General features: G+C 36.9%; 1 protein-coding gene across 1 annotated transcript in view; it reads right to left on the bottom strand.

Moving 5' to 3' along the window:
• The window catches only part of LOC6570606, a 111,682-nt gene that overhangs the window by 26,341 nt on the left and 69,110 nt on the right, over positions 1 to 16,231 (bottom strand). The gene's annotated exons all lie outside the window — the stretch shown is intronic.

The raw sequence follows: 16,231 nt of genomic DNA, 5'->3' as shown, positions 1-16,231 counted from the left end.
ATATTTTCTACTTTATGTAAATTAACTGCGGCCATACTTTATAAATTTACACAGCTTGAACTGCGCATATATATACATATATTTTATATTTATATGTAGGAACGTGTATTAAATTTCCTGTGATTTTCATTTTTTATTTTTTATATAAAAAGCATATTGGTTTGTTATTTGGTCCTGTAACATAAGCAGAGATACTTCAACGTTTGCAGAGGGAGTTATAATTTTGTGGTCAAGTTTGTCACGCATTAAAGTACACAGCGGCGATCCCATATATGGTATATATATTCTTAATAAGCATCACAAGCCGGAGCCGATATAATCAAGTTAATCTTTTTGTCTGTTCAATTTTAGATCAATCTTGATGAAACTTGGAATATATCAGCAAATATGTCGGAAAATGTGTCGGAGCTGATCGGATCACTATAAAATATAGTTGCCATTTCAGTAATCGATTGAGAGATGATTTTTGAATTTTGGAATCTAGATAAACCTAGAACATGTTGCAACTCCTGCATTTTTCTTCCTTTTTTTTTAATTCTTTGTCCTGTTGCTATGCAAACAAGGACCATTTTCGAGAACTTTAGTTGAATCTTGACATTTAAAACCTTGGCTGTGTCATTCAGATTGAAATCCTGTTCCAGACTGTCTTGGTGAGGCTTTTGCATACAAGTGTATTCCGTATTTAATTTGTTTTTCTTCAAAACATTATATTTGTCGAGGTTGGGAACCAGATGATCACAATCCTAAAGCTTTAGCTAGCAACTCTCCTTCAGCTCAGCTCAGTTATACTTATTATTTTCATTTTACTATTATTATTTGCGCTGCTTATTTTGAACAATTTGTCTTGCAAGTTGACTAAATAACCGCAGAGAGCATCTCAAGTCAAGAGTCCAGAGCTCTGCTCGTTTTGTTTGTTTACTTTCAAATATCCTTGCAGCTTCCTCCTGCGTCCAGCTTTGTCCAGTTGTTGTTCATTTCTTGTATTTCTGCTTATTATGATTATTTTTATTATTTTGTTGTTGGCTTTCGCTTTGGATTTGGCTTTGGATTTGGCCAGGACCACTTCGGGTTTGGTTTCGTGTGGCTTAAGAGGCCGCGAAATAAAATGAAAAATGCTCATGGCAAATTAAGCGTCGAACTCATTTTTGTGAATTTATTAGCTTAATTTTAAGGGGACTGAGTGGCAGGGGGGGGCTGAGTGGCTAGCTAGCTTCACAGTTGCCATGGGCGCCACATTACATTTTGATTAATTTAACGTCCATTTTTTCTTTTTTTTTCATTCGCTTTCTTTTTTTTTAGGGCCATGGCAATTGCTACCTGGCAATGGAATAAGAGGAGGATGGGGATGTGGCTGGTTTTGTGGCTGTATTTCAAGCTAAAACTCAATCAAGCGTAATAGCTCGAAACTGTTGAAACGTCAAAGAAATACTTTTAATGTATATTCCTGATAAATTCGATATACTATACTATATATATATATTGGAAAGTTTCCTGTTTTCATGTTATTCATATCTGAGTTAAAAGTTTAATGACGACATCGATTGGAGAATTTTGTTTGTAATTTTTGTTGTTTTTCATTGTAACTTAATAATATAGACACAGGATAAATGAAAACAGCAAAATATTCTGAGAAAAGCGGTCAACAAAATTCTTAGAATTTAGCTGTAGAAGGCAAATAAACACAAACAAAAATAAATTTCGGAAATTATATCGATTTTGGGTAGCTAAACAGTCTTGTTAAAAATAAATCAAAATATTCGCACTTAATTTTACCTGACAAATTTTATATACATTTACATTTTACATGAAATTAGTTAAATTTTATTTAAAAAAGGAATCGCAACTTAACCAATAAAAATTCAATAACAGAACCGATTTTTTTTGGGAACCAGCTACAGGAATTGGAACTACCGAAACGGAAATGAAGAGCGAAAACTAATGTGTTACAAGTGTGGAACATTTATCGAAATGTTTACACTTCCTGCTAGAAAACCACCAATTTTTTTTTCAACAAATTTTTGCATTTAAAACAAATTAACAATTTTTTTTTTTTTAATATACTTTCCAGCGCAATGGGAAATTTTAATTCTGATCCCCACCAAAAGTTGGCAAGTTGGCCTTATTCCCTGCATCCACCAATCATCTTCATCAACGTCCTCATCATTTACTTAGACCAGCAGCCGGAACACTTTGTGTTTAAGTTTTAATTTCTCTTGATGAGATTTTTTCACAGTTGCAGCCACACAAGTTGTAGATATGTAGACATATGTGCATCAAGAGGAAATGACGAGTGTACATATGTCTATATGTAAATGTGTAGGAGGGGTTGGGCTTATAAATCATGCACTCGACATTATTAAAGTAGATCTTATAAACTTCTTGAGTGCATATGCAAGCAGACGAGGCCAAAGCGAGAAACTTTTTAAATAAAATTTCAATTTTGATAACTTTTATGGCAAGATGGCTTGCAGCCGACGCGGGGGCGTGCGGTGTGTGTCTGGTATGCAAGGGGTAAACCACACACACAGATCCACACACACACACACACACACACACACAGCTGTGCAATTGCAGAGCAGTTCCGTTCTGCGCGCACAAATAGCAATTTTTGGGGTTTTTGTTCCCAGTTCTTTTTTTTTCATTTGCTGGTCCCAAAGAAATGACTTGCATTCTTACCGCTGCCAGTAAGGGTTTCTTTCTGCTCATTTGAATACCCTTGCCGAAGGTATATCCTTTTCTATATGTGTAAGTATTTTATTGAATGCTCTGAAAAGTCATAAGGCATATTTATTTTTAATGTGCGTTGAGGCTTTGTCGAAACTGTCTTGCAACTTAACCATGCTAATATAACTAAAGAGAAAAATAAATATATTTTTAACAATTGTTTTATTTATTGCTTTCTTACATCTTTTTTATTTGTACTTTAATGCTCAGTTTTATTCATTCAACTCTGATTTGCAGTCAACAATTTGACATTTTGCAGTTCTTTATTCAATTAAATTTCATTATTATTATTATTATTGTTATTGCTATTTATTGATATTTCAAGCTCCAAAAGGAATAATCACTCATTAAGTAAACATTCAAGTTTTCTTAATTTTCATTTGGACTTTTACTTAAATTTTCTAGACTTCTTGATAATCGATCCTTGAGACTCCCCTTAAGAACTTTCAAATCGTATCATTAGCTAAAGTTTGCCCTCCTATTCGGCTGTTCTGGACTTCTCGGAGTGGTTATTAGCAATGAACCACACTCTGGCTCAAATTTTCCTATAACTTCTCTAAGATATTCCTCTGGATTCTTCAAATTCAATTATATTGTAGCCATATAACATTTGTAACTGTGATCTTAAACTAGTTGAAGGTAATCGCTTCAAACATTTTAACACAATAAATCTAAAACGTTTTTCAAATTAGTGTATCAATTTCGAATTCCCTCCGCAAGGGTAGCAAATATTTGGTATGCCCAGAAAAAATATTTGATTTTTTTTCTACTCATTTTTCATGCCGCTGCATTTCCGGCAGTGACTTTTATGAGGCTGCATCTTGAGTTTTGTATCGCAACAGTGTGTGTGTGTGTGTGTGTGAAGGGTGTGTCTGTGTATGTGTGTGTGCCAAGTGCTGCAGCTCAAGCGAAGCACATAATTGACTCTGCCTGCTGCCTCAGCTGCTGCCTGCTGCCTGCTGCATGTTGCATGTCCTACGCCCAGCCAGTAAAACCGAAAAAGGAATTTCTAATGTGAAAATAAGTGCTGCCTCCGCTATTATGTTGCATCGTCGCAGGACTTATGCAAAACAGTCGCAGAATTGTTATGCAAATTGCAGCCAATTACATGACAAATGCCTGCCCAACCAGCCCAACTTCGCTCTGCTCCTTCTCCCTCCCCTTCCCATCCCCTACCATCCCATCCCAACCCATTCCATCTGCAATCCACCTGCAACTCTATCGTGCATATCTCTCAATAAGTACTTCTTTGACTGAATTTGCCTCGGCAATTGCATTCAACAACTACACTGAACCGCACAATTTGCGGTTCTAAATCAATTTCTGTGTGTCTGCAAATAAAAAATGAACTAATCGAGATTGTAAATAGATGAAACTCGCTCTGTCTCTCTCTGAATGTTGCCTGCATCATGTTGCACAAGCATTTCAGTACAGCTATATTATGAATTCCTGCTCTAAATAGTGTGTTGATTGATTGAAGATTGTAGTGACATATATTGATTAGCAAATATTTTTGTTAAGAAAGAAAAGACTGGAGTTAATAAAATATCTAAACTTGATAATATATAAATTATAAATATTTCTTGGCTTGTTGATACTGGAAATTCAAAAATTGTATCTTGAAATTGATCAAAGATTTGAGCACATATTTATTTTCTAAAAATTGAATCTTCCCTTTAAATTAATATCAATTTAAGTATGTTTAATAAATTATTCTGTATTTAATTTGAAATCAATTGTCTTTGAATGCTTAAGAAACATTTTCAGAATTCTGAATTTATTAAAATCCTTAACAATTGATATAAATATTAGTTACTTGACAGTATTTTAGTTTGTGACAAGGAAACACCTAAAACCTAATCAGTAAAATGTTCTTTTATACTTAAATAATAAGAAATTTGCTGAGCAATAAACTAAGTACTTATTTGAGTAGCTCAGATAAGGTATAAAATGCCTCCATAAGCCATTTATCGATGGATCACTGTATGCATAGATGTACTAAGGTTTTGTGGCACAGTGTCAAATGTCACATGCTTATTTGGCTTGTCTTGCTGCCTGCTTCCCTCAACCAGAGGCATGCCACGTGTCTTGTTAACTGTAGCTGAAGCTCGTGACTTGTTCGTTAGTGCGGCCAACAACTACAACTACAACTACTCATATAGCTACCGGATTATGTTATTATCGGTTTTAGTATCGACTCAGAGACTCAACCATCCCCTCCCCCTTCTCCTATGTCATCTGATGTCTTCAAGGAGCGCTGGCTGCCATATTTTATGTTCTCTTGGCCTTCTCTGCTTTTTTCTTCTCTCTATTCTGTGGCATATTATTCGAGGGGAGGCCGTTGTTGCATGGCTTGTTTGTGCTGCTGCTGTTCGCATGCCAAGGCGCTGTCCCATAAAAATGAATAAACTTTTCTTTCTTTTTCGCAAGTGTAACAATTGGGTATTTCTATTTTGTTGCAAATTCTGAAGCGAATCGAAGAAAAACATTTTGTATTCCCATAAATATCTCTGATTAAAATTCGCGAATGAAGATTTTTTATTATGGAAATCAAAGATTTGCAAGATTTTAAATTTAAGTTGAACAAATAGATTTATATATTTTCAATCTTATTTTTATAAAGCAGCATTCCTTAAGACAGATTTCCTATGAAAACAGATTTCTCTCTATTTGTAAAATGTAAGAAAATATGAAAACGAAGTCATAAAAAATCAGTTAAGAATGTAAATCTTTAACTTTAAGAAGAACAAAAAATAACATGCCTCAATCAAGATTTGAAAATGATCTAGTATAAAAACAGGTTTCTATATCTATATCAAATTTAACAACAAAAAAAATGGGAGAGAAACTTTTTTTGTGCAAAAACTTTCATTAAAAATCAGTCTGTTAAAAATCTAAATGTTTAACTTATAAAAAAAACTTTAAGATAGCTTTTAAACAACATATTTAAATGAAGGCTTTCGTCTGCAAGAGTATTAAATCTTCGGCAATTAAGTAACTTGAAAATAGCTGTTCTTTTCTTTATTTTGTGTGTGTTTTAATTTTTTGTTGGACTTGGCGGAGAAAGTTGAAAAAGCGAGCGCCAAAATTGACGCGTGGCAAAGAATATGGCAAGGACTTCAGTAGCACCCTTACCCCCAAACAAACCCCGCTTATCTGCCCCAGAGTGTGTTCATGTGAACGATGTGCGTTATATGCGGATAATTGACTTTTAAAATGTGTGTGCGAAATCACAACAACAACAACAACAGCATTGAGGATGAGCAGGAGGAGGAGGAGGCGGAGTAGAAGTTGCAAAAAGGGTCGCTGCGTATAATTAAACGGCATATTGTCACGCATCCTTGCAACAGGACTATAAAGGAAGTGGGAGCTATAACAGCCTTGCGTCAAGGACAAATGGGTGGCAAGCGCTTTTGGGTGGGTCTGTCTCTGTTACAAAAATTACAACCATTAATGTTGTTGTTGTTGTTGTTGCCATTAAATGCTGCATGTTGTTCTTGGCTGTTGCAATTTAGGTGGAGTGGGAGTGATTTTGTTTTTTTTTTTGGGAGGGATATAAAGTTAAGAGGTGGCAGCAACAAAAAGTTGCTTAAGAGCTTGCGGAAAATTTCAAAATTAGATTAAAGAAATTGCGAGCATAATGAGTGAGTGAGATTATGGATTGAATAATTGAAATTTTATATGCGATGTGATATTGAAACGAGGCATGCCGTGTAATGCCACTTTAATAGGAGCAACGGAAGACAAGAGGCAACGAGATTTGTATATTAAAATGTGTTGAGCTCTTATAAAATATATTTTGTAGCATCAATTGAGCTAATCACATTACAAAATCAATAACACAAAAATATTATTGCAAAGCTACCCGTTTTTATTACTTTAGAAAACAGTTCTCTGTTCAATTATCTCTGAGATTGTCTGTTTTTCACATAAGTGTTCCCCGAATCCATTTAAAATAAGTGAGGATTTGTAAAAGTATGGAATGGGCAGAAGGTAGATAAGATATTTATATTCTTGATCAGCATCAACAGTCAAGTCGAAATGGAATATCTGTTTCTTCGTCTATTTGAACTCAGAGACTACAAGAGCTAAAGAGTTCAAAATATTGGATATAAATTCTCATATAGCAGCTTCAGATTGAGTTTATTTCATTTGATCGATAACTGCACACGTTTTGCAAATATCGATACAAATCGATTATCGATAGCAATAAAATATACAATTATAAAGATAAAGCAGGAGAAATAATACATATTATACACTGACATATTATTGTATATATTGTGTATACCAATTTTCACATAGAAACAACTATAAATTTCAAGCCCAAAAGGTGTTTAGCAGTGTATCGCCTAGTCGGGCTGTCTCAACTAATGCCTAATAAATATTGCAGGGCCACAAATTAATACCATGAAAAAAATGAGCTTATAAATTTCTTGAATCGAATTCCAAACGTATTCAACTTATTTGCTTTGCGCTGCGCGTACACAATTATCTAGATAAGTTTTTGTCTATTATTTTTGGCCAGCAATTTCATATGATTAAGAAATTCCATGGCAACAATCAAAGCTCGCTGCATAGAATTAGAAGAAAGGGAGGCAGAGCGAGAGAGAAAGCGAGGCAGATGAGATGAGACAACCACCAAGTTGACTGCAGGCCTCAAAGCAGCATTCATCAAGTTATTCACACAAATCACCACCCCTCTTCAACCAAGCACCCACCCAAACTGGTCTCCAAACTGCCGACTGGCAGTTGACTTATTTATGCAAATGGCCATAACAAATGAGACAGAGAGAGAGAGAGAGAGAGGGGAGAAGCAATGATGACCGCACTGTGAAAACGATTAATTTGTGTGTGCTGACGGGGAGGGGTAGACAGTCAGAGTTCCAGTTCCACTTACAGTTACAATTCGAGTTGAAGACACATTATAAACGGCTGACCTCGGGGGAAACAAATGGAAATGGAACGAGACAGAAGAAGGCTTACGAGAGAGAGAGAGGGAGGGAGATGGGCAGTGTATTGCTCAATCGTGTGCCCAGTTAATGCTCATGAATGCTGTGGCGAAAGGAAAAGCGGAAGAGGGGGAGACGGAGAGAGGCAACTCATTATTGAAACATGTTGCTAACATTTGTTATGCAAAGGCCACATTCATGCTAAATGAGCGAGGGGAGAGAGTCGACAGAGAGTCACATGTAACTGTAACTGTGTAACTGTATCCATCATGCTTATTCTATCTGCCTGTCTGTTTCCATCTTCTTACGTTTCACTTCCCCTCCTTGTTCACTTTCATTCATTGCGTTCATATTTGACTTGCGCTTGTGCAAAATTTCTATAAATGCCATCAGTGAGACGGCCGCCCTCTTTACCACGCCTACTTATCGCTCTATAGCCAATTTGCTGCTGTACTCTGCAATACCTAAGCTAGAGATGGACGCTTAGATGATAGATTCAGCACGAGACAAACAAGCTAAATAAATGATGTCAAGAGTATTTTATTTCTATCATTTTATTTTTTAACTTTTATTCTATAAAAATCAAATACATTTTTTATGTGCACATTTAAGCTAATTAATGTTTCAAGCCATATCAATTGTGTTGATATAATGCGTGCTTATTCGTCTCACGACACAGACAGATCACGCACTGCGCTCAAATTTAATCTCGATTTGTGCTCTCTCCACACACACACACACATTTATCTCCATCTCCTCTTCTTTGAGCGCTGTCGCCTTTGTGCCTTTTCAAATTCAATGCAATGCTAACATTTCTATACATATATGCATGCATCTCTGTGTGTGTATTTGGCCTTGCCTGGGCTAAACTATTTACTTAGTAAATTTCACTTTGTGTGTGTGTGCGTGTGTTTTGTATGCTGCTGCTGCTGCTGCTGCTTTGTGTGTGCGTTGCTTTAACTGTGTGTGTACGAATGACAGCAATGTGACAGGCCAAGGCGACAACAACAACAACAACAACAGCAGCAGAGAATAAAACTACATACGAGCTAACAGCCAAACACGGATGTTATCCTTGGCAAAGGTTTTAGTGTCTGTCTGTCGACGGCAGGTGTTGATAATAAGGGAAAATAAGCAAAAGTAAATGTCAAAGCTGTTGCTGACACTCGCAACATTTAGTAATCAAATGTTGCCAGCACACACACACACACACACATATACACTTGCACGAGACGCTAATCAAATTGTTTGCTTTGCATTCCGTTAAGTTGAAATGCAGTGAGGCAGCTCTATCTGTCTCACTCGCACACACACACTCAGGCGTGTGATGCAATTCAATGGCTTGCTAAATGGAATGAGAAAGAGAGCGAGCGAGAGAGAGAGAGAGTGAGAGAGCGAGGTGAGCGTGCGATTTGCATTTGAATCACAGATTAACACAAACGCAATTACAAACATGACACACATACAATCGCTTATTGTGCAATATTTATGTGTGTGTGTGTGTGTCTGTGTGTGCGCTTCCCATTAACTTTCCAAACACACAAACAAGCTCAATTCCATTGAGTACAAGAAGAACAACAACACACTGATGATCTCGCGCAGAGAAGTGAGGTGAATTGGACACTAATCCAGTCTGAAAAATGGTGTTTTCGTTGGCATTGTTGCTCTCTGTTGAATCAACGGTAACTGTTGTTTGGTGGAAAAGTGCATGGAAAGTGGAAAGCGCATAAAATAAACAATAATTCTTCACATCGATGATAAGATTAGTGCTTATGTGAAATGATGTTTGAGGCGAGTGCGCAATGCATCCATCAACTTCTCCCATTTGCTAAGCGTCTTATGCACACAGACTGCCATTCCAGTCTAACTCTTCTTCCTCTTCCTATATCTGCCTGTGTCTGCGTGTGTGTCTATATGAATTTATGCATATTTTGCCTGTCACAGATTTCTCAATAGATTTCACAGTGGTGAAGTATGCATAAATCATATTGTGGCTGCTTCGGTTCGAGCGTTAAGCAAAAGTCAGCCAAAACCGTCAGTTATACACTTATACACACACACACACACATGCAGAGAGACAGCTGTGCTTGCGGTTTGCGTTTTATGCAACACTTTTTGTGTAATGTCAGTTTTTATTTGCCTTGCAACAGCAGCAGCAGCAGTAAAAATGTTCTGCTGTGTTGTCGCCGCAGTCAAAATGAATGTGAAAAATAAATGTTAATATGCCAAGAAAGAGAGAATCGTGTGGTCTATGATAAGGTTGCACATACACACACACACACATACACTCAAAGCATGCACTTACTTCTGCCAAATGCACTGTCGAACAAAATGTATTTTTTTTTATCAACTTTAATAGACGTGCGTGAATAATGTATATTTTAAATAAATTCCTCAATTCAAATATTTATGTAAGCTTATATTCTTATAAAGCATCTCAGTGTATCTATTTAAATATAATCGAAATAAAGTAAATCTCCAACCTATAACATATTTTCATCAAATATAAATTATTAACTTCTGCTAGCGAAATTACCCATTTGACCCCACTGTACGCACAACAAGGTGGACAAACAGAAGTTGCTCCAACGGAACCACACAAAGCAGTCTCACTCTCGCTCTCTTCCGCTCCCGTTCCCGTTCCCGCTCCACTTGTCGTGTGTCTTCTCTTTGTACGCTGTCACACGCTTATTTGGCATAATATACATATAATAAAAGCAAGCGAAGCATAGCCAATAGCAACGGCTACTTGCTTTCTTTCTCTTACTCCCTCCCCATACTTATTCGCATACTCACGTTCGCTCTCAGTCTGCCGTCAAGTCTCATAAGTTATAATCTGTGCAAAAAAAATTGCAGCAGCAGCGACGCTCGCGTCGCGGGTAACTCCAAAAATTTACGAGCATTGCGCGCTCTTCACGCCTGTTGCCGCTCTCTCTCCCCCACTCTCTCTCTCTCTCTCTCTCTCTCATGTGATATTTCAATATCGTTTTGTGTGCGTGTGTGTGTGTGTGTGCTGTTTCATGCGTGTTGGGCACACTTTGCATATTTGTAGCAGTAGCACCGAAAGATATTATAAATTTCCTGTTTGTTTATCGCTGAATTATTATAGTTTACAAGATAATTTTATAATAGAAAAATAAATATTTCTCTTTATTATTACATAAATATTTTCACTCTAATCTATTTAAAAACAAGTCTCAATTAAGAGAGAGAGCCATTTTCAATTCTTCACTCCATTCCATCATTCGTCACTGCATATATAATACACTACGTCAAGAAAGTATTTGGACACAGGAAAAATGTCATATTTCTTATTTCTTTTGCAAAAAATGTATTTTATTATTGATTTTTATTCTTCTTATTTCGTCTTATTTATCTACTATTAAGTGAAGTTCCTAAAACTAGTTACTAAAATACATTTTTTTTTCCTGTATCCAAATACTTTCTAATATGTGTGTAAATTTTGTTTTTCTTTGCTTCTTTCCGTTCAGTGTCTGTCTGTGTGTCTGCCTGTCTGCTGCTGCTGCATAAATATGATGCTGATTTTTATGATTTTTATAATGTTTCATTATGTTGCGTTTTACGACTCATGTGGGAACTCCCTGTGTGTGTGTGTGTGTGTGTGTAAGACACACATGCTGGGGTCATATAACGGTATATATGGAATATATGGAATGCGAATGCGGATACACAATGCACTCACTTCGTAGCTGCCCTAATTTATAGCCTATTGTTGTTGTTGTTGTTGTTGTTGTTGTTGATGTTGTTGTTATCTACTTTTGGGCCCTGCGCTTAACAGTTGTAAGAGGTCGTTGTTTTGGCCCGCTTTACACATTTTATGTGCGCTCAAAAGCCAATTTTGTAGAGATTTTGGAAAATGGCTCGAATGGCCGTCGAGTAAACTCTGGCGCCCCATTATAAGCGCATAATCTTCAGAAAACATACACACACACAAGCAAACACACACACAGACACAGACACACTTACACACAGGGGCAGCACGCAACGGAGAGGCTAAAAATGATAATGGCTAAGACCCACTAAGCCATCTTTCTAAGCATCCTGCTACACACACTATTTTATTTTTTTCATTTTTCCCATTTTTTTTTTTTTTTGCTTAGATAATTTTGTGCTTGGCTTCCGCATTACAGTGAAATTTCGAAAAGCGAAACTTTTTTGATAGAAAATGGGCGCATAAAAAGTGTGCCGGGAGTGGCAAGTTTATAACTTTCAGCTTAGTATTGTATCTAAGAATATATAAAGTAATCAAAATGGCGAATGCTATTAAGAAACAAAATAAAAAGTAGCCTTCACTTTTCAGCTACTTTCAGTTAGTTTTGCTGGAGCTTTTATTGTTCGGCAAAACTAAATCATTCAATTAACCCAAACTTAAATGCAGCAATATTTTCTACGAGTGAAAGAGAATTACTTTTAACAAATTTAGTAGACATTTTTCATTATATGAAAACTTGACTGTGCCTGGCAAATGAGCTTTGTGATGGCAACTAGTTCTGCCGCTTTCAGTTCCCGGTTTCCGGTTCCCGGTTCCCTGTTCCCGGTGCCCGATTCCCTGTTCCGGGTCACTTGAACGAATCCGTAAAGCGCGCTTTATTCATTTTTTCACTTTTTTTTTTTTTTTTGGTAAACATCAACATCAAGTTTGGAGTCTAATTTCTTTTGGCAATTTTTTACGATGCTCGCAATACAAATGAGTTTATGCGCAAGGCACAAGGCCAATGCTGTCGCCTCCCCAGGGAGCAAAGGAGCCGGAGAGGGAGCATGCTGAGAGTGACAGAAAGAGAGGGAGACAGGGAGGGAGAGAGAGTGAGATAGATAGAGATTTCTGTCGTTCAGTTCTATTGCCTGCTTTATGACAGTTTCATAGACTTTTTATGTTTATGTCCCGGGCGTTTAGTGACGCAGCTGTTGCTCCATGGACATCACTTGGCCAATTGCTGGCCGAAGGGGGTTGGGGGTTGTGGGGAGGCGTGGCAGCAGATGGAACAGGGTGTAGTTAAAGTTATTCCATATTTGCGTTTCTTATCTGCACGTAATTAAGGCAATGGACAGCAACCGGCTGGTGTTGCCCCTTGGAGGCCGTATTCCACAGTTCTAATCATCGTCGCCATCAACATCATTGCCAGCAAGGGGCTGAACTGCGTGTGGGGGGAGGGGTGGGTTGTGCAGGGGGTGCCTGGTTTGTCATCGGTGCCTTTAACCCTTGGCACTTAAATGTCCGCCCTTATGCCACGAGGCGATCGTTTGTTGTTGCTCTTGTTGTTGTTGTTGTTGTTTTTGCCACCAAAACTATTTGCCTTACACAATGCTCTCGCGGGAGCAATAATGTTTGGCGCCCTCATCGACGACGACGACAACGGACTGACTGTCGGACACTACACAGAGAGAAAAAAAACAAACAACTAGCAAAAAGGCAAACTTCTTGTTTGCCATTAAAAAAACAGAGCTTTAATTCATCTTTTTATTACTACAATATTCTGACATGAATTATGCAAGCTTCAAAATAGAAGCAGAGCATTTTTAATACGCACATTAAAAACTAGAAATGCAATCTTTATATCGTAATAAAAGATAAAAAATGAGTTGCTCAACTGGCAACATTTGGCATTTAGAACTAATCGGTGAGTGCAACAAGAGTTGAAGAGCTTCATGGCTAAAATAGGTTAAAAACTTTAAATTCGACCAGAGAAATGTATTAAAAACTACAAATTAAATCTTGATTTCAAGTACTGAGTGGAAAATAAAAGCTGAGATACTTTTCTTAATATAACTTTTGGCTTTAAGCAGAAATAAGTTAGTAGATTTAAGCTGATAAGAAATCCTTTTATTGATATATATATATATATATATATACTTATTTCTTTTTCTGTTGTTTTTAGCTTTACTGTATCCAACTAATTTTTGGCTTACTTACTTCTACTGTTAACAACTTGAGCACAAGTTTGTCGACATATTTCTTGCAGTGCAGCATCAGCTGCTGCTCCTCCCCCGCTTGCGGCAACTCAACACAACCCCTCCTCATTGTTTTTAGCCAGCTTGTATTTATTTATGATTGTTCTTGCTGCTGCTGCCCCCAAAAAGCAGCCCTCAATATACACATATATATATATGTATATATATATATATATATGTATATTTGCACCTGCGGCATTTCCAGTTCCCCTCTCCACCCTCACCCCTAGGCCGAGTCCGCTCCCCTTTCCAGCCGCCTCGCAGCTTTCAGCAGTGTTTCACTGATTGGTAACAGGTTACAGCCAACAGTTAGCAGTTGGCAGTTGGCACTTGGCAGTTAACAGATTTTTGCTGTTGATTTTGCGTTGAATTTTTAATTACTCGCAGTTTTATGGCAACAAGAAGAATATCTTCTTCTTTCTCCTGTGTCTGAGCTGCTCGCTTCGTTTGTTCATTTATTATGAAAATAGTTGGGTTTTGATAAGTTTTGCATACGCCAGAGATTTGAGAGGTATATATATATATATATAGATTATTTACATAGTGGATTTTTCGCTTTATTCACTAGGTAGACTTTAGAAAACTACAGTTAAAGTCACTAATTAGCTGAACTACATTCTTTTTTCTGAATTTATTTATTGATAATTGTGGAACTAGTCAGCAATGCTTCTGACTGTTTCTAAATGGAAGTCAGCTTGACTTGAAGAAGCTCAACTACATTTAATCCAAATTCACTTAATTTGAAGAGTATTCGAATTTAAAGTAAATAAATTCATATATCTATATAAATTATTTATGCTTATATCTTGTTAGATACCAAATCACTAAGAAATTTAATAAATACAAAATAATTTGCTTTCAAGTCACAGCTTTTGCAAAATCTAATTAAATTAATCAAAATGGTATGCTTTATGTTTGGATTTTTAATTATCACGATGCCCAAGCTGACTTTTTTAATATGGCGTTTAATTTAAACTTATTTTCTCGTTTTATTCCCCTTTTTCCACCAATTGCAAATCCAGTTAGAAAATTTGTTGCTTGCTTCCCATTTTTTATTCTTTCATTGCTGCTGTATTAAATTATCATTCATTTGTTGTTGTTGTTGTTGTTGTTATTGCTTTTGTTGTTGGCATTAAATTTTTGCGTGTTGCATTTTAATGAGCGCTGGTTTCGTGTGCTGCCTGCCCCGCCGTGCCTTATCCTGGCTGCATGCTTTGGCTTTTACTGCTTCTAGCTAACCATTCGCACTTAATGAGCTAACCGAACGCCACTCCCCCCCCCCCCCCCTTGCCTTTCAGTGCTCTTAAATGTTGCCCCATAAACTAGTTTACATGCCTTTAAAGCGGGAATACCCTCTACACACACATTTTAAATGAGGCGCTGTCCTTAGTCCTTAAGCCAATTTTGATAAGCGAGCGAACGACATTTTTGTCACACACTTTCCCTCTCTGTATGTGTGTGTGTGTGTGTGTGTGTGTGTGAGTGTGTGTGTGTGTGTGTGTGTGTGTGCGTGTGTGTGTGTGTCTGAGTGTGAGTGTGTATATGTTGCCAGCAGAGTGGAGCGCGTGAAGCGTTTAAGCTGTAAATTAAGTGTCGTGACTGGATTTTTTAATGAATATGGAAGTTAAAGTGAAGGCAAATAAAATTTAACAAAATATATAAAAGTACAAATGCATTAGAGTGATTAAACAATATAATAATAATATAAAATAATAATTAAATTTAAATTAAAAACAATTTGCTGTAGCTCTAAAAAAAAAAGAGCAAACACTCTGCATAAATAGTTAACTGGTATTTCTCAGTTTCGGATTGATATATATCTAAAATTCCGCATTAGATAGTTGGCAATATGGAGTAATGAAGTAAATGAAGAAAGAAAGCCTATCTTCATTTACTTCATTAAAGGTATTACACACCTTCAAACTGTCATCATCTAAATTTTCCTATTAAAGCTATATGAAATCATAATTCAAATACAAGGGGCATAATAAAAATCGTAACTATTATTTTTAGCAGGGATATCTTGGTAAGCAAATAAGTCTCTCAAGCAAGAGCTCATTCTTTGAGCGATTGTTCCTATGACAGATGTATAATATACCATAATACAATCTCCGACTGACTGTGGATATACATATATATATTTTCCAAGGAAGTACTACTTTTTAGTGACCGAAGACCTTTCCTTTAACCTGTACAAACATTCACAACAAATAATTTATATATTCTTCTAGGCCAAATTTGGCAATTTTTGTTTCGTGTTCAGATCGTGTTAAGTTGGCCAAAACTGGCAAATGCGTTCATCTCTAGTTTGTAGCCAGCGCCTGCTGCTCATTGTCAGCAACACCAACAACAACAAAAAAAAAACACGGAAAAAAAATAAAAATATTTCTACATTAAAGGTGACAGCGGCAGACGTTGACATCGTCTCCGGATCGCTGCTGCTGCTGCTGATGATGCTATGGATGCTGCTGTGGATGCTGCTGTGGATGCTGCTGATTCTGTGAGGACAACGTGGAGGAGGACACAGGAAACAAACAAACAACGCAGCAGCAGCAGCAGCAACAGCAGTGTAAACATTCACTCTG

This window comes from Drosophila grimshawi, unplaced genomic scaffold, assembly GCF_018153295.1.
Source record: "Drosophila grimshawi isolate 15287-2541.00 unplaced genomic scaffold, ASM1815329v1 contig_1377, whole genome shotgun sequence".
NCBI lineage: Eukaryota > Metazoa > Arthropoda > Insecta > Diptera > Drosophilidae > Drosophila > Drosophila grimshawi.
This window is presented reverse-complemented; position numbering and strand designations above follow the sequence as displayed.